Below are 9,267 nucleotides of genomic sequence, written 5' to 3'. Positions count from 1 at the left end.
ACCTTGAATTGGACCCAGAAGCAGACTGGGACCCAGTGCAGCTCACGCAACAAAGGTGTTACATGTGCAAACCTTGGCACACCCAGGATTGCCCGCAAAGCTGCATTCTGGACCAGTTGAAGCTTCCGGATACTCTTCAAGGGTAGCTCCACGTACAGCGCTTTACAGTAGTCTATGTGGAAGATGACCAGGGTGTGAGTGATTGTTCAAAGGGCCTCTCGGTCCAGGAAAGGGTGTAACTGGTGCACAACACGAAATTGTGCAAAGGCCCTCCTGGCCACGACTGCCACCTGCTCCTCGAGCAGGAGTCGTGAGTCCAGGAGGACCCCCAAGTTACCCTCAAGTTAGTATGTGGTGTGAATGGAGAGATTGTGTTTTACAATGGAGTTAGTTCAGCTATATAATTATTAGTTACCATGGCTGGGCAGTTATATCACATTAAGTCATGCCTTGCTTTACCATGGTTTACTGACTAAGCCTTCATGGCTGAATGCACACAACACATTAACTCTACATGAGACAGACTATATTATGGCTTAGCACCGTAAGTGAATCAGGCATATATGTCCTATAATCAAGCATGGTAAATTATGTGAATCAGAGTGTAGAGTTGAAAAAAGCAATCTAGTCTAGTCCTCCAACCCCACGCCACTGGCATTCCATGTATCGTCGGCTCACATAATTAACCTGTCAGAAGACTATAAAAAAGAGTAGGTGCATCAGAAAAGGAATTCAGATATTTCACTTTGAATGTGATTATCTAAAATCACGATGCAAACAGCTAACATGATCTGAGATAACTTTGGCTGCAATTACATAGTAGGTGGATAAAATAATGTATTCTTAACGTAAAAATATTCACATTATATGGAACACATTTATGATTGCTAGATCTTCCACACTATCCAAAACCAGGCTTCTAACTGCTGAATTGAAGAAGTAAGTCTTGGGTAAAAATGCAGTGAGCAATCTCATTGCAGCTATTCAGTAATGTAGAAACCAGCCAGAAAAAAATGTCAGCGCAACAGGGCAAGGTCTGAAGAAAAAGGAAGGACGCATACAAACTGAGGGAAACCACAAGCATTTCCACCCTCTCTCCCCACCGCACTGAGCTAGTTACCATGGCAACCAGCATGCTCCAAATCTACTGAGAACACTAGATGGTAAAAATGCTTTGAAATATTTCTGTGTTAAATTAGGAATGTGATGTCTTTGAGCTGATAAATTAGCTATAATCCCCTCAGGTTTCTGAAGAAACTGAAATGTCTAATTCACCTGTTACACAATTAAGATGGAGCAACACCAAGATTTCCTGGAAGGAAAATGCATTCCAGTTAAATTAAAAAACAAGTGACTTGCCAGTTGGTGCATACAGCATAGCTTTCTCTAGTCTTGGATTCAACTTTCATAATTCTCAGCCAACCATTTACAGACCACTAGGTTGGAGAAGCCTTGCTTACAATATGACAATTTATGCTATAATATTCTGTTCACATAGCACCCGAAGCCATAATGTAGTTTGGTTTTGGAATATTATTTGTTTATCAAATTTTTAACACTGCCCATCTCCCCCCACAAGGAGGGACTCTGGGTGGTACAAAATATCATGTTCTGTAAAGCCAGGAAATTGTAGTACATTCAGTAAACTATGAATAAGTAAACCATAGCTTGGTGTAGAACGAACCCAGTCTTTATGGTGCTTATGCTTTTTAATTGTGAGGTGGGAAAAACTGACAGAATGTTTTGGTAGTCCTTGAACCTAGTAATAATAAGAACATTGTAGCAACTGTGGGTGTTATGAAACAAGAGAAATATTAGATATGGCTAAATTTAATTTGCAGAATTTCCCAAACTGTGTTAAAAACAGACAGCTAAATATCAGGTGGCAACCTGCTTCAAGTACTACATTTTGGGTTATAATTAGAGCAATTAATGGTCATTTTTAGTATCAGGGAGCAGTATTTGCAACTTCCTGTCTCAGTTACAGTTCCTTGATGCATAAAGAAAATACTTTGGTGTTTACAGATGGCTCCTCTATCGAACTTCCACATTCCTATTCTGTCACAAATATGGCAGAATAGGAGACACACTAAAATAGGAAAATGTGAATTTTTTGATTAAAAAAATCGATTGAAGTGTGTGCATTTAATTCTTTCACTTATAAGCCTGATTTTGTTTTGAAACTTAAAACCATAAATATTGAAATGTTAAAACTAACTCCACTAAGAGGAGCAGAATCACTGTTGATGGTCTGAAAGAGCATGGACAAGATAGGAAACGTATGTTACTCATTTATTTACTTACACTTTTAACAAAACCATAGACCAATATATAAGATTGTCCTTTTCTTTAAAGAATTAAAGCCAAAATAAATGCTATCTTGCAAAATTATGTACCAATATCTATCGTTTGATCTGGGGCAAAACAGAACTATCTTGCTAGAAGGTAATAATAAATGAAAATCATATAAGCTTTTCCCACTCCGTAGTTATACTATCAACAAATGAAGCAGACCTTTCACATTTTGGAGCTTAAGATGGGGTTCCCTCCTCATGGTTTGCTTGATGATGCTTATTAACTAAACCACAATAGCTAGGTTTAGTGTTAAACAAAACCCAAACAAATTATGACTTAGTGCAATGCATGAACCTAGTTGTAAGAGCACAACACTAAAACATTATCTTTTCCAACACAAGACGCTCACGCTTACACAATTGCCGGCTTCCCAAATATGATACCTAGTTAGGGTATGCTTGTAGTTCAAGTAACAGACTCTGCAGGAGCCTCCTAAACACTGACATTAGGCTATATGGGGAAAAGTCCTTACAGAACTCCTGTCATTCTCATTCATCCAGGTGTTACAAGACATAGTTAAGTGTTATGATACTGTGTTAAGTTTTGTAATACTTTGCTATTAAGTTTGGCAAAATCTCATAGAACGTACCGGCAGCCTCAGATAGCTGCTATTTAAAACTAGTGCTACAATGAATCTATCAGCAGTACAAGACATAGGGAAGCAACAATTTCCTTCTCACATGCAAATGGATTATGCTGGCCCTGCAAACCCTTTCCCACTTCATTCAGCCCCTAAGCTTCCCTGCACTGCAATTTTTACCCCCTACTTTGTCACTGCAGTGCAAATGTAGGTATTATGGCAACAATACTGGGAAAGGAAAAGCAACTTTAATTACCACTATTGATTTGATGCATCCTGTTAATGCTCTAACCAGCTAAAACCAATATTGTAGATTATCTATTTGCCTATAAGTAACAGCTGTGAAAACAAATTTGTCATAAATATGACAGGAGAATGGGTTAAAACCAGCTGCTCTTTGGACTGAATTTGCTGTACAATGGTTGCTCCTCATGATTTCTCATACCATGTGATGGAAATAGAACTGTATGAAAAGTATATCTGTTCCTACGCAAAATAAATGTAAATCAATATTTGCCAATCAGAGAAGCAGAATACTTTCAGTGGTAGCATTTAACAAGATTACATTTTAATAACAACATTAGATAATTATTTTCTTTGGCCTGCTAAAAGATATTCCAGAATTCCAGTTCATTCCTTCATAATGTCATTATTTATAAAAATAATAAAGGCAGGGTAAAAAAATCTAATAAATTTATGACCATTCCCTTCACTCCAATTATAAGCTTTAAATTACTTGCAAAATTCTTATTACTATCTTGCTCAAATCTTTTCCTCCCCTGCTTGTTTTATAAAACCCTTCTGCATAACCCAATTGCATAATACTATATTATACTTCAGTCATCCCCAAAATGTGGTCCTCCACAGTTGTTAGGTTACAATTTCCATTAATCCTGTTATTGTAATGGAAGTTGAAGTCATTTGAAGAATACTGAGCTAGGGAAGCCTGTCACATAGTCTGCCCATTGTTTTATTCTCTGATTCCTTGCTTGTCCAGGTTTCATAATACCAACCTTCCACAACCTGGGGCCTCCCAAATATGGTGGATACCAAATTCCAGATTTATAGGCAGTTTAGCTGGCTTGGGAAGGCTGCTTTACATAATTTCAGAGGCATCTACAGAGGTATGTGTCAAAAATGTGGGATGGCAGTGACATCTTGACTTTTTTACCCCCTTGTGGATGCCCCTACATAATTTAATTTTTTGTTCTATTAGGTTTTGGTTATCAACATCTGAATATTTAAAATGAACACAGTCTATTCCTACCCTGCTTTTTCTTTCCTACATTTGTTTCTCACTAATTTTGAGAATAACACTTCTCAAAAAATCTCCAAAACCCCCTCTTAAATTTCATAACTTTATAACTGACATCTCCCTCTTCACTCTTCATGCCTAACTCTTTGCACCATTTATAATCTAAAGTATAATCTAGTACAGATTAAAACGTTAGCAGTAGTTATTGCACTGTATTAAGTCAAATAGCTGACTCCTCAAGTTGGGTATTACTGGTATCCGCCTTGTACAGTCTAGGTCCCTCCAGGTTTGCATTATATTTCCATAGTATCTGACCACTGGCCACATTGCCAGTATATGATGGAAGTTGTAAAGCAAAATGCTTGGAAGGACTAAATTTGGGAAAAGCTGCTTACACTTATCAATAGCAGCTTCTTGAAATTACACAATTATCTTTTTCTAACTATTCTAAATTTGGATTGGATCTTGGGCCTTTTGTATGAAAAGTATATGCTGAATCACTGAATTCATGAAGTGATTCAGGAGTCTGGGGGATTCAGAGGCATTGACAATTTATTTTTAATCATCAAATTCTAGAGACAATAAGGATAGCTATCTCTACCATGTTCTATTATGAATATCCCAGAATGCTGGATTAACAGTGCAAAGTCAAAAGTAAATTTCTTTGTTCTTCACCTAAATGGATCTTGATTTGTTTAGTGTGTTAATGACAGGTTTTACAGACCCTGAAAAAAAAGGGCAGCAGGAAATATTAAACCGAGAAAAAACCCCCAATTATTTTCATTAAACATTCTTTGGTGTAATGTTGGGGTTTGTTGTAAAGCCTTTCCAGAAAAATATGGCTCTTGAGGAAGAAGTTGAAGTAAGGGAAGTGGAAACAGGTGTTTGGAGAATCAATACTGGGCACCAGTGGCTGAAAGTGAAGAGAAGATTTTTGGCTTATGATGAGAGTGGTAGACCTGGAGGACTGAAACCTCAAAAGGATGTTTTAGTATGCAGTTTAAATGTCTCTAGATTGTGGCAGGATAGAAATGTGAAAAATAAGATCACAAAAATAAAATGATCAAACTAAGTCTCTAGAAAGTTTTTAAAACAAGAATGAGAAATGTGTACAGGATCAGTGACTTAAGTCACCTTTTCCACGAAATAAAGGTGAGTAATGTTGCTGGCAAATGTTAGATGAAAGCGAAAGGCAATAAGAAGAGAGAGAAAACCACGCAAGAGGAGGCATTATGAGATTTCCCTTTAAAAAACAAGCGAGGAAGGGCTGTGTCTTAGTAATATAGCCATCAAAGAGAAGACCAAGGCTTCTAGGCAGAGCAGATGGGATAATGACAAAGATTAAAATCCAACTAATCAGTGTAAATGCGAGGTGTAATTTATCATATCCAAATAGATATGTTGCTTTTTAGGATGTTTAAGGTGGCAATAGTTTTTAACACTTATTTGCCACATTAAAACAATGGGGCTTTCTTCTGAGTAAGCATGGACAGAATTTAAGCAGCCAAGAAGGTGAATTGAGCTAAACATGGATGACACACGTTTGTTCCCTCTGCAGACATTTCCCACCACTATGTTACTGCTGGCCACGCCTCAAACAATCACCGAAGCATTCAAGCTTGACCTACCAAGAACCGCCCCCTTTCTCCATACGTACATTGGTTGCCTAAGATGTCAATCTTTGCTCTTCCCCAAATGCGAGTCCATTGGCCGTGTCTCTCTCTGGCGGTGGGGGGAAGCTAATTGAAGAGCGGGAGTTAGGGCGTCAGTTGAGAAGATTAAAAAAAAGTCTTACGCCTCCTTTGAAACACCGCCCTCCACTTGAGTCTCCATTGGCGGAAACTGGTTCTCTGTCAGAGCAAACTCCTGTTCTTATTGGCTGATAATAATTGGATACCGCAAGTGGATGTTTCAGACCTTAGCGGTGGCCGCTCCCTCCCGGCTTGAAACCTCGTTGCTGCCGGTGAGTTAGAGGCGTTGAAGCTGGAACAGCGCAGCGGGTGGGGCGCTGGGGCTCTCTGAGAAGGTGTTAGCTACCAAGTCTAGCCTTTCTGCTGTAAGAAAAAGGAGTCGCGTCGTCGTCTTATTCTCAAGGCTTTGGCCGGACTCAGGTGAAGTCCCAGCTCGGAATTGGTGCGGGAAAGGACGGGAAACGTACAGTACGGCGCATGATTTTCAGTTTGGCGCCGGCGGGTTAAGGTTCATTGAGAGGCGGGCGGGTGTGGCTTAACTTCTAGATTCCCTTTTTATTGCCGAGTGCGCTGGAGTCTAGGAAGTGCCACCTATTGAGGGCATCGACTTTGGGGAAGGTGTAGCCTTTTACCTTTTCTGCTTGGGGCTAGGCAGCGTCTTCCACGCGCAGGCCAAGTGAACGTTCGTTCTCACGTTTTCCTTCTTTGATGGGCTAGCATGTGACTTACCCTGCCTTTCTCCTACCTCATCCTTCCTACCCGGCGACAACCGGGCAGAAAGAATTTTAAACTGCAGCCCCTGAAAGTGGCCTGAGAAAAAACAGCCGGTCAGGTGATTTCTCTCGTACTTTTCTCTCTTACTCTTTTTCTCTCTCTACTTTTTTTTTTAACTGCTGGATTTTAAGTCTTCCTTAGGAGCGGTTAAACCTGCTTTATTCTCGCGTCCGCATTTGCAATTGGTGTCCGCACCTTACTGATCGAGGGGCTTTCCGACCCCCTTGTTTTTTTTTTACGGCTCTTTTTGGAAATAACGGGGAGAAGACTGCTTGGCAGCTGTCAGGTCGACGATCTGAGTCACGGGCTGACAATCTTGTTGCAGACATTGCATTGGGTTCGGCTTCCGGCCGCGGAACTCGACTTCCCCGTTGGCTCTGCGTTAGTCAAGGCAGGGAAGGAGTGACGGGGCAAGACGAAGCTTGTAAGTTAGAGCCTGTAGCTTACCCTATTATTACATCGGACCAAATTTCTCTCTCTCTCAGCGAGCTTTTACTTTTTTTGTTAATTAAAGACGGTGAAATAGGCCTGCTGAATCAGGTTTTTTTCTCATCTGATAGGGTTCTGCATACATAGCTAAGTAGTGCCAGAGCTATACTAGAAAAGAGCAATTGACTTATTTAAAAATAGAGAAAATCAGGCAGAGCATTGCAGCCCTCTTCCTTGTTTACATGCTGCTAGAAGAAATGGTGTATTTCAAATAAAATAAAACTTAAATAGATATTTTGAGATGTCTGATAAGGATATTGTAGAAGTTAACATTACTTGCTCATGATGCATTGTGTGGTTGAAACAATTTTAAGTGTGGATGTTTTGGTGAGTACTTGGTTTTTCACCATTGTTGTTGCGGCTTTTAAAGTTGGAGCTGTGATCTGGGTGCTTAAGTATCTAGAGAAAAAAATCATTCAGATTCCACAGAAACCCTGTGGGATCCATGTTAGTTGCAGATTGGTTATTTTTTCTATATCGAGTAACTGTGGTAATTTCATACCTTGATTGCTGCAGTAAGGAAGATGCCCCTTCCTTTCCAGTAGAAGAGATTCTGTTATTTAACTGAAATTGACTAGTTGAATTTTTCATTTTGGTTTGCCTATATTTTCTTTCAGTATATAATTTGAGGCTTGTATCCTGTCTTTCACACATTTTAGGTCACATGCCTTGCGGCAGTTTAAAATGAAGACTTTCATGCAGTGTTTAAAAGATTGTTGATTGTAGTTCATTTCTGCAAGGATAACTGTATTTAGCAACATTCAGTCAACTTGCTGGCACACTTGAGAGTTGTAGCATCTCAGTTGTGTTCATCTGGGATAGTGACTTCCATGTGTATAATTTAATACCTGAACTGGCCACAAATGACCCTTTTGTATATATAAACTTGTTTATATTGCAGTGTAATTCAGGGTTTTGTTGAATAGCTTTTTGCAAATGGTAACACGTGTTTTTCTGATGAATGTTTCTATTTGAGCATTTTTGCTAAAACTGCTCTTTAAACTATGTAAGTGAAAAATCTGGGTAATAAAATAAGCATTTCCCCTCTTTTTCAAGAAAATCTAGTGAATGAATTCTTAGATTAACATATTCCTGCAAATATAGTTTCTCCCTTCAAGCATGGGTGTGATACAATTGATTCCAAAATAACTACTGTATAATTACTTACTACCTGCACAGAGATATGTTCTGCCTTAGTCACCAGGTGAAAAATAGGTTTAGTTACTTTGCTATTCCAATGAAAACTGCAAACCTTTGCACAGGCTCATATTGTCCGACTCACTCAGTTGCTGTGTCTGGAGCTTTGTATGGACTAATATTGTCTGATACATGAAGTTGCTGTCTGGAGATTTGGTGCTATACTTATATATTCAACTGAAATAAAATGATTTTAAAATCAGTTCATTAACTTGCTAGCTGAATGGCTTGAAAGGCCAATATAATTATCCTTTTATGAGGCCAAATATAATTTTGTATATTGGAAGTTGGCATGAGCTTGCTTGTTGTTAGAGTTTGGGAAATGGAACTAAACCTTTGTTTATGTAGCTTTGGAAACAACTTCAGCAGATGGGGTTATAGTAATGCCAGTGTAGCTACAATAAGTCTTAGATTTTTCTTACTACATCTTCTTGTTGATGGTAAAAAGATAAAGTTTCTCTCAAGTTAAGCTTGACATGACCACATCTATGTTGTTTTGTGATTGCATTCTTCTGAGAATTTTGTTCGTTCTTTTGAGTCTAATATCTATACCCTGCAATTTTTCTTGTGTTCTTCCTCCAGGTCCAATCCTGCTTTGCTTTTTCAAAACAGGCAAGGTTGGCTAGGTGCTGCCACCTACTGTGATGAGGACAATGAAAAACATATATCTACAGGGCTACACTTCAATGTTTGATAGAGCAGTATTATATTTGTAATCACTTTGACAATAATCATCTCTCTAGAAAAGTGTAGATAATTGTTAGGACAACCAAAGGTTAGTAGGCAGTATTTAATTATTCACCACCTGTCCAAAGAATTACTGCTTGTGTCTTAATTCAATCCATTTTTTCAATATCTGAGTGAGAAACTTGGCATAATCGTTCAACACACTACTATAACTTTACCCTACTCCTCTCCTCCCAAGA

At 38.8% G+C, this 9,267-nt stretch overlaps 1 protein-coding gene across 1 annotated transcript in view; it reads left to right on the top strand.

Annotated features, from left to right (window-relative positions):
- Window positions 1–6,128: 6,128 nt before the first annotated feature.
- The window catches only part of MYH9 (myosin heavy chain 9), a 70,830-nt gene continuing 67,691 nt past the window's right edge, over window positions 6,129–9,267 (top strand). Inside the window, exon 1 of the mRNA XM_063308277.1 lies at window positions 6,129–6,153. The gene's annotated coding sequence lies outside the window, so the exon portion shown is untranslated. The remainder of the gene's footprint in view (window positions 6,154–9,267) is intronic.

This window comes from Candoia aspera, chromosome 7 (genome assembly GCF_035149785.1).
Source record: "Candoia aspera isolate rCanAsp1 chromosome 7, rCanAsp1.hap2, whole genome shotgun sequence".
NCBI lineage: Eukaryota > Metazoa > Chordata > Lepidosauria > Squamata > Boidae > Candoia > Candoia aspera.
Note: the sequence above shows the minus strand (reverse complement) of the source record. Positions and strands in the feature narration are given on the sequence as shown.